Source organism: Apodemus sylvaticus, chromosome 11 (genome assembly GCF_947179515.1).
Source record: "Apodemus sylvaticus chromosome 11, mApoSyl1.1, whole genome shotgun sequence".
In the NCBI taxonomy this organism is placed as follows: Eukaryota; Metazoa; Chordata; class Mammalia; order Rodentia; family Muridae; genus Apodemus; species Apodemus sylvaticus.
Window position 1 is genome coordinate 56,810,948 of NC_067482.1, and position 14,945 is coordinate 56,825,892.

Consider the following 14,945-nt stretch of genomic DNA (forward strand, 5'->3'; position numbering starts at 1 on the left):
TTTTACTTGTCCCACCAAACCTCCCCGCACATATTCACACATTTTCACCCTATATATTTATCTTTCCAGGTCTTTTCTTATTTTATATGTTTTTCTCTTTACTGTCTCCTTGGAAACTTATGTGCCATCTGCCATCTTTGTGTGTGCACATTGCCAGTTTTCTCTCTCTCTCTCTCTCTCTCTCTCTCTCTCTCTCTCTCTCTCTCTCTCTCTCTCTAACAGATCTAGCCCCTCAAGTTTATTTGTAAAAACAGCATAGGACACTGGTCATCTACAAACAATGTGAGAGTAAGTGTGTCCCAGCAGGCCATCTGTCTCCACACTGGCAGGAGCCTTTACTACGGGGCTTCACAGAAGCCTGGGCATCTTTGGGAGCCTGAGCTGGAGCTGAAGCCTGGGCCTTAGCTGGAGCTGGAGCCTCTGCCTTGGTTTGAGCCTTGGGCTTTGGTTGGCAGAGCCTATGAACCTTGTCCATGTAGCTGCAAATTTGCTTCCCAAGCTTGGGGTGAGCAATGAAAACCAGAAGACTGAGTTAGTGACTGGGGCCCTTTGGCATCTTGGACTTGAAGGCCTGAGCTTCACCAGGGCCTTGATGGCCTCTGTGTGTGCACTCACTGCCTTTGCATTGTTGGCCTGCATCTTCTTCAGGCCTTTCTTGTTGTCCTTCTTGGCAAAGCGCATGTTCCTCAGGGACTTGGGGTCAACCCCCTTAAGAGATCTGTATCTTTGTGACCAGGGTTTCTTGATGCCATCTCTGTGCCATTTGCAGGACTGGTTGGGTGTGGTGTGGTTCTTAGACTTGGCCATGTCTGCACGGTAACCCGCAGCTTCCCGCCAGTTTTCTTGAATGTGTAACAATATGTACAAGACAGGTGCATATGTAAAGAATAATGTGACTAAACTATTAGCACTTGAGGTTAAGTTGAATAGTAGTACAGTTGGGTGTCTCTGAAATCATCATGGACATTCACAAGGACATTCACAAGGTGTTCATATGTGTGAAGATGAGAAATTGGGGCAAGCTTATAGAATTAGAAACATCCATGGCCCAGTAAGCAGGAGCAGGACCCTTGTGTAGACAGAGAATAGAACTCTAATGAATGAGCACAGACTCATCAAAGATGCCCTTAGCAGGAGAAGCCCTGGAGCAAGCACAAAGCATCTATTACCAGGTTTTGACCCTGGAGCAAATTTGGTACAGGGTATGGAATAAGACCGTGAACCTTGGAGCAAAGTGGTGAACAAAGAGAATCCTTTGGTCAAGAAATTGAATTAAATGTTTATTATACAAAAGACAGATGGGGGTAAAAAGGCAAAGAATGTGATTTTTTTAGAAAAGCAATGCTTCTTAGTACAAAATTTCTATGAGTGATCTTGCTTTTTTGTTAAAAAATCACAAGATGGTACTCCAGTGCATGTGTTTATTAGTGTGATGTGAAACGCTTATAAATAATGCAGCATTCTTAAAATCATGCACCATTGCAATCCTGGCTTCTAGTACACCCTCTAGAACCCAACTAATAAATACATAACCCTACAGCATAGTCCCTCAGACATCCCAGTGTCATTTATCTCAGGGGTCCACATCTAGACTCATTAACCTAGACTTTGTGGCCATCCTCCCTTTCCCTCTCTCCTGTGCTTCTCCCTCTATCAGAGTTGACAGCAATGACTGCCACTGTTCCTTTCATATATAAGTTCTTACCTCATTGTCAATTTTATGGACATAACTCTTTATAGCAGCCAGTAGGGTAATGTTCTTAAGGAGTTCTGGTTGAAGAAAAACACAACCATCTCCACTTTCCTTCAGGATGCAGGTTGGTGGATTCTTGGAGATTTAAGTATAACTTTCCAGATCAACAAGATCTGCTAAACCCAGCAAGGGAGAAGGAAAAGTGCTAAGAGAGGTGAATCTGTCCTTATTACCAAGAGCCAAAAAGAATGTGGCGGAAGTGGAAGGGAAGGAGAGGATGAAAAGAAGGGAGAGGATGAGAGAAGATGGATATTTTGAGAATTTGGTTCACACAATTGGGGTGGTGTAACTCAAAGTGAGAGTTGATACATGTGGTGGTTTGAATACACTTGGCCCATAGGAAAGACTACTATTAGGGGGTGTGGCCTTGTTGGAGGAAGAGTGTCACTATGTAGGTGGGCTTTGGGGGATCCTAGTGCTCAAGCTCCACCCAATGCAGAAGAGACAGTCTTCTCCTGGCTGCCTTCAGATCAAAATGTAGGACTCTCAAGTCCTCCATCCCAAGTCTGCCTGCATGATGCCATGTTTCCCACCACAATGATAATGAACCTCTGAAACTGTACGCCAGACCCAATTAAATGTTCTCCTTTATAAGAGTTGCTGTGAATAAAGGAGACAAGGTGTGGAGCAGAGACTGAAAGAAAGGCCACCCAGAGACTACTGTATCTAGGGATTCATTCTATAAGCAGTCACCAAACCCTGACACTATTATGGACAACAGAAGTACATGCCAGAAGGAGCCTGCCATGGTCGTCTCTGGAGGGGCCCTGCCAGAGCCTTCCACATACAGAGGTAGATGCTAACAGCCAACCATTGGACTGGATGTGGGGGTCCTCAATGGAGGAGTTGAAGGGTGGTCTGGAGGAGTTGAAGAGATTTACAGCCCATGGGAAGAACACCGATGTCGGCCACCCAGATGCCCCAGGATTCCCAGGAACTAAACCATCAACCAAGAGATACACATGGTTCCAGCCAAAATATGGCGGAGGAATGCCTTGTCAGGCATCAGTGAGAGGAGTGGTCCTTGGTCAGATAAAGGCTCAATAGATGCCCCAACAAAGGAAAATGAGGGGGGAGGGGCATATACTTGGAGGCAGGGAGTGGAAGGAGGGGTTGGGAGTTTTCAGGGAGGGGGAACCAGGAAAGGTTTTAGCATTTGAAATGTAAATGAAGATTATATTCAATAAAAAAAAAGAAAAAATAAGAGTTGCTGTGGTCACAGCATCTCTTCACAGCAATGGAAACCCCAGCTAAGAAATACTGTAGTCTTGAGTCTGAAATGAATACAGACCAGCAGGCTACAAACTCTGAAAGAATTTCAGGCATGTGTTACAGTCCTGACTCAGAATCCATTCTTCTGTAGCTGACTGTGGAGACCCTCACATGATGGAAGAGGTCCACCTAAAATCAGCTGATCAAAAGCACTCCTCAAGTCTGTCAGATAATACCACAGCAACATCTGGATTAGTGATTAAACAACTTATGCAATAGCCTTGCCACAGAGGCACATAGTAATAGCCACTGCCACAGGTCTCCATGATCTTGATATGACCCTTGATATATCAGCCATATCCTAGTCACAATTTTCTCAGTCATATCCCTGCTAGCTCCACGCCACTTGTAGTTTGTTTCTGTTTCCGGGTCTTGTTCCATTCTTCTGTTCATTGTTTCTCTGCTGAGTGAGATTCCATGCTTTGGACCTAACCACTTGAGTTGGGTCCTGGGTCCGTTCAAGATGCTGTCTGCAAGCATCTGTATCCAATGGTCCATTGTGACTCAGTCAAGATGTAAGACTGTCTCCAGATTCGCCCAAACAAGATAAATTTTAATAATGGAACTAAACACAAATTATGTGCCAAATTGCACTTTTGTTATGAGAAATAAAGTGGGGGGGATCATACTCTAATCCCTGGGGCAGAAAGAGGGAAGGCAATGATTCACCAGGAATAATTCAGCCAAAGAATTTTTATTTGTTTGGTGATGTTACTTACTGTCTAATCATGCAGGCAACACTTTAAAACAGTGTTCCTAGAACACTACATCATACAAATAAATTATCCCATCTTAACAGAGTCACCTGCTAGAACCACTTCACTGGATAACATGAAAAAAAGAAAAGACAGGAAATGAGGACAGTCAAAAATACATTCCATGTTACTCAGGATATGAGTAAAGGTATAAAATCGTTATCAGTGTTAAGATTTAGTTGTCATAGCAAATTTGGAAAGCTAAATTTTTCGTTTTCCTTCAACAACAGTGAACTATACTCTTTCCAAGGGTGGAATTCAGAGAATCATGAAAGGTACACAAGGTGATGTAGGCACAGTTCCAGGTTCATAACTGAGTTTGCCGAAAATTTGTACAGCAATTTTTCACTCTCCTGGAATGTGCATCTTACAGTGTGTGCCTGGCTGTTGACTCATTTCTCCGTCATGCACTTTTAGTCTCAGGAATTCAAAGGGAAAAGATGTAATGATGTGTTACTTAACCATTGACACACCCACAAGTTAAGAACCATTGTCTCTAATTGTTAACAGATTAAGATGCCAACATTTGAAATTAAAGAACTTTTCTAAAGTTACAGGAAAATTCCAAATGGCAGAGCAGGGATCAGAACCCAACTTCTTCACATTTTCTCCTTTGACATTCTTTTTTTTTTCCTCAAATATTTTCAGTCCTGGGTATGGGAGGAGGATGGTAGATGAGCAGGCGCTGCAGGCAGGTGGGAGAGAGAGCTTCTGATGTCTATAGCACATCAGGATAACCACAGCTGGCAGCTATTCAAAACATTTACAAGTTTTTAAATTCTTCTCTCATGCATTATATCCTGACAGCAGCTTCCCCTTCCACCACACCTCCTCCATTTCCTTTAAAGAACAAGAAGGAAGAGGAAGAGGAGGATGAGGAAGACAAAGAGGAGGAGTGAAAAAAGAGCAGGCCGTCCTCTGAATGAGGCATAACACATTACAGTAAGACTGAGCAAGCGCAGACCCTTCTATCAAGGCTGGGAGGGGCAACGCAAGAGGAGGAAAAGGGCCCCAAGTACAGGCAAAGGAGTCAGAGACACCCTCATTCCCAGTATTAGGAGTTTCACAAGAATACCAAGCTACATACCCTTCACATATATGCAGAAGACCTAGCTTGGATCCATTCCAGGTTTGTGATTGTCTCTTCAGTCTTTGTAAGGCCCCATGAACCCTGCCTGGTTGGTTCTGTGGGCCAATTAGAAGGGTTTTGAATGAAGTTCCCAAAACAAAAAAAAATAAATAAATGTTTGAAGTGATGGATTTTTCCTATTATCCTAATTGTATGTATGTATTGAAATATTATGCCGCCTTACCCAATTATTGGCAAAAACAAAACAAAAGCAAAAAAAAAAACATTTCAATGAAAACATTGGGGATAAAAGACTTATTTGGTTTACACATTCATGTGAGAAGTCAAAGCAAGAACTTGAAGCAAAAACCACAGGGGAATGACACTTGCTGGTTCGTGCACAAGTTTATGCTTGGCTAGCTTTTCCAGACAGCCCAGGACCACACGCCTACTCAGAGAACAACACAACTTACAATGGGCTTCCTACATTTAATTAATAATCAAAATATACTCACGGGACAATCTGATCTGGGCACTTCCTACCTTGAGATTCCCTTCTCAGATGATTCCAGGCTGTGTCAAATAAACATTTAATGCTAAGACCAAAAAGGTGTTTATAAAGCTCCCTCCCCTTGTGTGATACTGTTTAAATTTGAGAACATTCATTGTCTAGAAGCTCACCAATATCTTTGCACATCTCTGTAAGTTTTTCTGCATATCTAAATCTTCCTTTACACTATTAATTTTTTCATGTTTTCCTTTTATTGAAAATTGATTCTTTTATCATACAATATATTCTGATTATATTTTCTCCTCTCTCTACTTCTGGCTCCTTCCCACCTCCCCACCTTATTGGATCCAGTCTTTTTCTGTCTATTATTAGAAAAGAATAGGCTTCTGTAAAGAGAATATCTTATGTCTGTATAGATATGGCACCTGTCAAAAATAAATCTGATGGCCTATGACTTAGGCAGAAACTAGGAAGAGAGAGAATTCTGGGATAAAGCCAGGCAAGGGAAAATCCGCCTGAGGAAAATGTGAGGAGACCATGCATGGTACCAGAGCACAGGTCACCAGCCATGTGACAGGGTGCAGGTTAAAATAAATGCTATATCTTAAGTTATGATTCTACTCAGAGAAGGGCCTAGCTATATGGCCAAGGTATTTGTAAATATATATTGAGTCTGAGTCTTTATTTCTGGGGAATGGGGCTGGAAGAACCAAGGTCTAACGTCTGCAGGCTTCTGTTGTGGGAAATACTAAAAAAGAACCGCCAACTCTCTGGTGGGGTCGGAGCTCCCACGTTCCCTTTGCTGCCATGTTCAGCAGTCACAACACACAGCAACCCGATAGAAACAAAATTCTTGACGTTTATAATTAACCAATCAGAGTTATGTATCAATAAATTCTCAATTCACAGGATGCCAATATAATAATTTCAAAACCAATTGATAATGATAAAAGCTGCCCACCTAGATTAGACAAATTATACCAATTATTCTATCCTTTATGATATCATAACTACCTGCGGCTATTTAAAACCACACTGGTTCAAGATCTTCTTCCTGTCTGACTGCCTCCGTCTTGGTTTCTCCTCTTCCCCTGTTCTGTCTCTCTCTGTCCCTGAAACTCCTAGCTCTGCCTCCCTTTTCCCTGTCCAATCACAGGCCTCCTGCTGAACTAATATTTTAATATAATTGGACAGGGAAATCCAGCAGCAGGCTTCTAAGAGATAAAAACCAAAATAAGACAATAAAATATAATATGATGAAATCAAAGCTATCATATCAGGGTTGGACATGGCAAGCTAACAGGAGAAAAGGAATTCCAAGAGCAGGCACAAGAGATGCAGTCATTTTTTACAGTCAGGAGTCCCATAAAAGTACTAAGCTAATAGCTATAATATAGGTAATAAGACATGCAGAAGACCTAGTACAGGCCCTGTGCCTGCTGCGTCCATCCCTGTGAGCTCATCTGTACCTTGCTTAGCGGATTCAAAGGGCCCTATTCTCCTGGTGTTTGCCTTCCCTTTTGGCTCTTACAAGTTTTCTGCCTCCCCTCCCTCTGGATTCTCTGAACTCTGAGGGGAGGGATTTGATGGTGATCTCCAACTTAGATTCTCTCTTTGTGTAGTGTCTTGCTGTGGGTCTCTGCATGTGTTCCCATCTGCTTTCAGAGGAAACCTCTCCTATGATGATGAGATAAGGCACTGATCTATGAATATAGCAGACTATCTTTAGGAGACATTCTATTGATACTTTTTTTTTAGACCAGAATTTGGTTTCACCCTAGGTCTCTGGGCTATCTAGTCTCTGGTTCTTGGTTACTTAAGCAGTGTCAGGTATGAGTTCCTTTTCATATTACGGGCCTTAAATCAAATCAGACATTTGTTGGCTGCTCCCACAGACCTGTGCCATCATTGCCTTAGTATATTTTGCAGGCAGGACAGGTTGTAGGTCAAAGGTTTTGTGGTTGTGTTGGTGTCTGCATTTCTCTTTTGGTAGCCTGCAGAGTACCCTCACACACCAAAGAGACTAGAACGTAAGGCTTAGGGTCCATAGAGGCACCAACTCATTTTCTTGTGTTCAGTGAGTTGTGCAGATGTTGTCCTTGGCAATGAGTCCCCATTGTTCATTTGTATAGAACTACTCTATGACTCAGCAACAGACTAGGCTGTTTGAGAATTTCCATGGAACTCCCTTGGCCAACAACTCAACTGAATGCAACCCAGTTCCACCACTGGGAGTCTTGAGTGACAATAGTTGCCAAGTTGAGACTCCATATCCCCCATTACTAGAAATCCTCATTATTATCACCTTTATACATTCCAGGAAGTTTCCACTGCACTAGGGTCCCACACTACCCACTAAATATCCTCCACTTCCAGCTATCTCTCCCCTCACTCTCCTCCACCACATCTCCCACACACCTGATCTCTCCTCATGCTCCCATTGCTTCCACCTGCAGGCTGCCTATAAAATCTTTTCTATTTTTCCCTGCCAGGCAGATCCATGTACCCTCCCCAGACCCCTTCTCTTTACCTAATCTTTCTGACTCTACCAGTTGTAACTTGGTTATCATTTACTTAAAAGCTAATATCCACTTATAAGTGAATACATACCATTTTTTATCTAGGTTTGGGTTAGCTCACATAGGATGATTTTCTTTTTCTAGTTCCATTTGCCCACAAATTTCACAATGTCTTTTTTTTTTCAGTAGCTGAGTAATACTTCATTATGTAAGTGTCCCATGTTTTCTTTATCCATTCTTCTGTTGAGGGACATCTAGATTGTTTCCAATTTCCTTCTATTATGAATAAAGCCACAATGAATATGTTTAAGCAAGTATCCTTGTTGTAGGATGGCATATCCTTTAGGCATATGCCCAAGAGTGGTATAGCTGGATCTTGAGGTAGATAGAATCCAAACTTTCTAAGCAACTGCCATATTGATTCCCATGGTAGTGGTACAAGTTTGCACTCCCACCAGCAATGGAGGAGCATTCCCTTTGCTCCACATCCTCATTGGCATGAGCTGTTGCTTGTGTTATTGATCTTAGTTATTCTGACAGGTGTAAAATGGAATCTCAAAATAGTTTTGACTTGCATTTTGTGGAGGTTTAAATGGGTATGGCCCCATAGATTTATGTATTTGAATGTTTGGCTCATAGTGAGTAGACTATCAGGAGGAGTAGGTGTGGCTTTGTTGGAAGAAGTGTGTCACTGCGGGGACAGGTTTTGAGATCTCCAATGCTCAAGCTATGCCCATTGTGGCACATAGTCTCTTTCTGCTACTTGGGGATCAAGATGTGGAACTCTCAGCTCCTCCAGCACCATGGTGGCCTGCACACTGCGATGCTTGCTGTCCTGGTCCCCACCATGATGATAATGGACTAAGTCTCTGAAAGTGTAAAACAGCCCCAATGAAATGTTTTCCTTTTAAAAGGAGCCATGATGATGGTGCCTCTTCACAGCAACAAAACCCTATCTAAAACAAATTTCCCTGATGACTAAGGACGGTGAACATTTATTGAAGTGTTTCTTAGCCATTTGCATTTCCTCTATCGAGAATTCTCTTTAGATCTGTTCCCTGATTTTAATTAGATTACTTGGTTTATTGTTGCCTCGTTTCTTGAGTTCTTTATATATTTTGGATATTAATCCTTTATCAAATGGGGAGCTAGTTTTTTTTTAAAGCTTTTCCCAGTCTGCAGGCTGCAACCTTGTCAGATTGATATGTCCTTTGCCTTACACAAGCTTCTCAATTTCACAAACTGTTGATCTTAGTGCCTGTGCTACTGATGTTCTATTCAGAAAGCCATTTCTTGTGCCAGTGCATTCAAGGCTATTTCCCACGTTCTCTTCTATCAGTATCAGTCAATCTAGTTCAATGTTGAAGTCTTTGATAGCCTTGGAGTTGAGTTTTGTGCAGGGTGATAACATGGATATGTTTGTATTTTTCTACATGTAGACAATTAGTTTGACAAGTACCATCTGTTGAAGATGCTGGTTTTCTTCCAGTGCTTATTTCTGGCTTCCCTATCAACAATCAGATGTCTAAGTATGTGTGTGGATTTATGTTTGTGTCTTCAATTCAATATCATTGATAAGCATGTCTATTTTTATGGCAATACCATGGATATTTTTTTATTACTAAAGCTCTGTAGTACAACTTGAAATTGGAAATAGTGAGACCTCCAGTAGTTCTTTTCTTGTTGAAGATTGTTTTAGCTATCCTGGTTTTGTTTTGTTTCTCCATATGAAGTTGAGAATTGTCTTTTCAAGATCTTTGAAGAATTGTATTGGAATGGTGATGAGGATTTCATTGAATCTGTAGATTGGTATTTTTGTTTGGAAGGCCATTTCTAATATGTTAAACCTATCAATCTATTAACATGAAAGATCTTCCCATCTTTGGATATATTCTTCAATTTCTTTCTTCTTAGACTTGATGTTTTATCATACAAGTCTTGCTTTCACTTGCTTGCTTAGAGTAACCCCCATGATATTTTATATTATTTGAGGCTATTGTAAAAGGTGTTGTTTTCCTGATTTCTTTCTCAATCTGACATCTGCACATAAGAGAACTACCGAGAGTGTTTGTTTTGTTTGTTTTTGTTTTTGTTTTTGTTTTTTTAGTTAACCTTGTATCCAGCTACCTTTCTGAAAGTGTTTCTCAGCTGTAGAAATCTTTAAGGTCACTTATGTGTGCTATCATATCATCTGCAAATGACAATACTTGGACTTCTTTTCCAATTTGTATACCCTTGATCGCCTTCAGTTGTCTTATTGATCAAGCTAAGATGCTGAATACTATAATGAATAGATATGGAGAAAGTGGACATTGTCTTGTTCCTGATTTTAGTAGAATTACTTTGAGCTTCTCTCCATTTAATTTGATATTGGGTATGGGCTTGTTATAAAATCCCCCCTTATTATGTTTAGGTATGTTCTTTGTATCTCTAATGTCTCCAAGACTTTTATCATGAAGGTGTTGGATTTTGTCAAAGATTTTTCGGCATCTAAAGAGATGATCATGTGATTTTTTTAAGGCTTTCAGTTTGTTTATATGGTGGATTATATTTATTGATTTTTTTTATATTGAATCATCCCTACATCTCTGGGATGAGCCTATTTATTGATCATGGTGGATGAACTCTTTGGTGTGTTCTTGGATTCAGTTTGAAAGTATTCTATTGAATATTTTTATTCTATGTCCATCAGGGAAATTGTCTGTAATTTTGTTTATATGTTAAGTCTTTATGTGGTTAGGGTATCAGGGTGACTGTGGCCTCATAAAATGGATTGGACTGTTGCTACTGTTTTTATTTTGTGGAATAATTTAAGGAGTATTGGCATTACCTCTTCTTTGAAAGTCTGGTTAAATTCCATTCTAAAACCATCTGGCCCTGAGCTTTTTTTGGTTGGAAAACTTTTAATAACTACTTCTATTTCACTAATGATTATAGTTCTATGAGGGGGGGGGGGGTCCTTGAAGGTATCCAGATGAGGAAACAAACCCCACAAAAAGATAAGAATGAAAATCCTGTGTAAATTGACTCAGTCCACCTGGACCAGACTCTGGGGAATCTAATGCCTGTTTGTTCATTATCAGCATATTTAAAACACAGTACAATTTGAGAAAAGGTTACTAGGCAACAATCAGTCCAATCAGTCCAATTCCAGTTATACACACATAACAAAGTTTAAGATGTGACTACATAGAAACTCTTTTACAAGGTACATGTGATATGAGGGTGGGTTCTATAGCTAAAAGGCCTAGAATTTAATGTGGTCTCTGACTGATAGCATAGAGGTCAGCAGACTATAAAGTACTCATAACATCTCCCCTAAGAATGGATAATGGTCTAGAGGAAGGAGTTTGGGATAATCATTCTAGGGAATTTGGAGGAAGTCTGTCCCTTAAGATAGCAAAATGTTGAACAGGTTGTAAACAGTCTCCACTCTCAGCTTTCTGGATAGGATGCAGGTATTTGATTTTATCCCTGCATTGGGGGACTTTCATGCATGATTAACATTCCTGGGTCTTTTAGTGCTTCCCTGTGAGTACAAGGACCTCTGTGCCCATAACAGGTCTATGTAAATTGCTTATCTGATCTGTATTTAACTTAGTTAACTACCAGTTTGGTTAGTGGTACCAATCAGGAAAATTATCCATTTCTTTAAGATTTTCCAATATTTTGAAGTATAAGTTTTTAAGTATGTCCCTATGATTGTCCAGATTTGCTTGGTGTCTGTTATTTTGTCTTCCTTTTTGTTTCTAATTTGGATATTCTCTCTGTCTTTTAGTTAGATTGTAATAAGGGTTTGTCTATTGTTTATTTACTCCAAGAACCAACTCTTTGTTTCATTGATTGCTTGTACTGTTCCCTTTGTTTCTAATTTATTGGTTTCAGCCTTTAGTTTGGTTATTTCCTGCCATCCTCTTCTCTTATGTGTGTGCTTCTTTTTGTTCTAGAGCTTTTCAGTGCTGTTAGTTGTTCATATGAGGTCTCTCTCTGTGTGTGTCTATCTGTCTGTCTCTCTTTGTGTGTGTGTCTGTCTCTCCCTGTCTCTCTCTCTCCTTTCCTCTCTCTGTCTCTCTATGTGTTTGTCTGTCTCTGTCTTTGTCTCTGTCTCTGTCTCTCTCCTTCTCTCTCTCTCTCTCTCTCTCTCTCTCTCTCTCTCTCTCTCTCTAGTGTAGGCACTTGGCACTATGAACTTTCCTCTCAGGACACTGCTTTCCTTGTGTCCCATAAGTTTGGCTATGCTATGTATTCAATCTCATCAAAGTTTAGAAAACCTTAATTTCTTTAATTTCTGTCTTGACACATTTTTCATTCAGTAGAGAGTTGTTCATTTTCTGTGAGTTTATAAGCTTTCTGTCTCTGAGAAACAGAGTTTGTGGTTCCAGTTGTTGATATCTAGCTTTAATCTGTGATGGTCTCATAGGATGCAGGGAAGTATTTCAGTTTTTCTGTATCTGTTGAGATTTGTTTTGTGTCCAAGTATGCATGCAATCAATTTTGGAGAAAATTCTATGATGTTCAGAGAAGAAGGTATGCTGTTTTGTGTTTGGGTAAAATATTCTATAAATATCTGTTAGTTCCATTTGATTTATAACATTCATTAGCTTCAATATGTCTTTGTTTAGTTTTTGTCTGGATCATCTGTCCATTGATAAGAGTGGTGTACTGAAGTCTCCCATTATCTTGTGTGAGGATCAATATGTGATTTAAGCTATAGTAGTATTTCTAACTTGGATGTTCTTGTGTTTGGGAACATTGAGATGTCATCTTGGTGGGTTCTTCCTTTGGTAAGCATGGAGTGTTCTTCCTTTAGTCTTGCTTTGAAGTCTTTTTAGTTATATGTTATAATGGCTACATCTCCTTGCTTCTTGATATTTATTTGGAATATCTTTTTCCAACTCTTTACCCTGGGATAATATCTATCTTTGATATTGAGGTGTGTTTCTTGGATGCATCAGAAGGATGGATTCTATTTTCACATCCGTTCTGTTAGTCTGTATCTTTTTATTAGGAATTGAAACTGTTAATATTGAGAGATATCAATGACCAATGATTGTTGGGTCCTGTTATTTTGGTGGAGGTAGTAATGCCACTGCTGCTGCTGCTGCTGCTGCTGCTGCTGCTAGTGATGGTGGTGGTGGTGGTGGTGGTGGTGTGTGTGTGTGCTTCTCTTCTTTTGATTTTGCTGGTATAAAGTTATTTATTTCACGCATTTTTGTGGGTGTAGTTAATGATAGGTTGGAGTTTTCCTTCTAACATCTTCGGTAGGGTTATATTTGTAGACAGATATTGTTTAATTTTGGTTTTATCATAGTATCTTATTTCTCCATCTATAGTGACTGAAAGTTTTGCTGGGTACAATCATCTGGGCTGGCATCTGTGGTCTCCTGGAGTCTACCGCACATCTCTCCAGGTCTTTTTGGCTTTTAGAGTCTCCATTGAGAAATCAGGTGTGATGGCTGGATGTTGCCTGTGTTACTGGCTTGCTCAGCTGGTGAGACTTGGTGTTAGGGGTGGGGGTGAATCTCAGGAGCAGTAGGAAAGAGATGGGTCTGCCTTCAAACTACTTGTTGCTCTGAGAAAAGCTGCCCTTGTGTGACAGAAGGTGACTGCTACTGGGCTTGGGGCCTGGGATAAAGTGACTTTGTCAGGTAGGGGGTTGGGAAGGAATGCACTGTGGGGTCCATAGAAAATGTGGGCAGGGGTGAAGGAAGGCGGCAGCTGGTGTTCTGTTGTAGCACTTGGGAATGAGACTGGGAGGCTGATTTGGAGAGGAGGGGATAGTGATGAGAGAATTCAGTTTGCTTACCTGTTTCCCTATTCTGCTTAATGGTAAGATCTTGGCCAGTGCCTGTGGGTGTTGGAAGCTGGGATAATAGGATGAGTCGGGGGAAGGAAGGGTGAGAGAGAAGATCTTTGTGGTCCCTTGGGGATGGGGTCAGATAAAAAAGGAAGACCACAGCAGGTTTTCTGCTACAGAGCTGGATATAAGACTCTACATTATTAATTTCTAAATATTAAAAGATAATGGGATTTTATTAAACTTAGAGATTCAATCTTTAAAATGTTAGAAACATGATTAGTAAGAAAAAGAGTGTGGGATTCTGCAGCTAAGTAATCATATTTCCACCTATTCTTCTTGAAAATTCATAATGCTTTCTTCCATAAATGGATAGACCCAGGGTCACTGTTGGCATCCCCCATTTCAAAGATAATAATAGAACTTGAGACATGATGATTTGTGTCTGAGAGCAATTATTTCCTCAGTCCATTCCTTGACTTAAATAAATCTTACTAGGTTTTGAAGTGCATATGTGTTTATTTAAGCCACTATTTCTTCCCTGGACAGACAGGAGCTATGAGTCCATTTCCTGTCTTTAGCACATTAATGCCTTGGCCAGAAAGATTATGGTATTAGTAAGTGAAAAATATTTAGAGGAATTAAGTTTAAACTTGAATAAGATTCCGGCTTAAACACTGCAAATGGGAAATCATCCAAATAGAAGAGTTTGTGAGTTGTGAGCTTGTGGCTTATGCTCATAAAGTTAGATATCAAAATCTCCTACTCACTAATTGTGTGATCTAGGTACTTTTCTAAGGTCTCTGTACCTTGGTTTTCTCATCTATAAAATAGATGTCATACCTTATTAGGTTATTAGGGAAATTACCTGAGACACTGAACCTCATGTACCTCACGGTATGTCTTGTTCTTCATAGGCCTCCTAAAAGGTTTGAACCAGTCCTTTTCAAACTTTGATGTGTATTTGGATTCCTGAGAGAAAGTGATAAAAATTCAAAGACTGGGAACTTAGTCTAGCCCAGTGATCCCAGGCTCTCATGTCCAATACTAGGTTCCTGTCTGATAGTGACACACACTGATTGAAAACCACCAGTGGAAACATCCACAGTAAATCTTTCTTAATCTTTTTTATGTTCCAAACATTGTACTCAATACCAAGGGCAGATAAGCATGTATCTGTTACAGTTCATCTGCAAAAACCAGGCATCACTTTTTATACAGAAGAACATTTGGGAAAGACTGTTTAAACACTTAAAACAAAATAGTTGG

The 14,945-nt window shown here is 40.2% G+C and overlaps 1 pseudogene; it reads right to left on the minus strand.

Moving 5' to 3' along the window:
- Window positions 1–271: 271 nt before the first annotated feature.
- Window positions 272–807, minus strand: LOC127696758 (60S ribosomal protein L29-like; annotated as a pseudogene).
- Window positions 808–14,945: the final 14,138 nt, after the last annotated feature.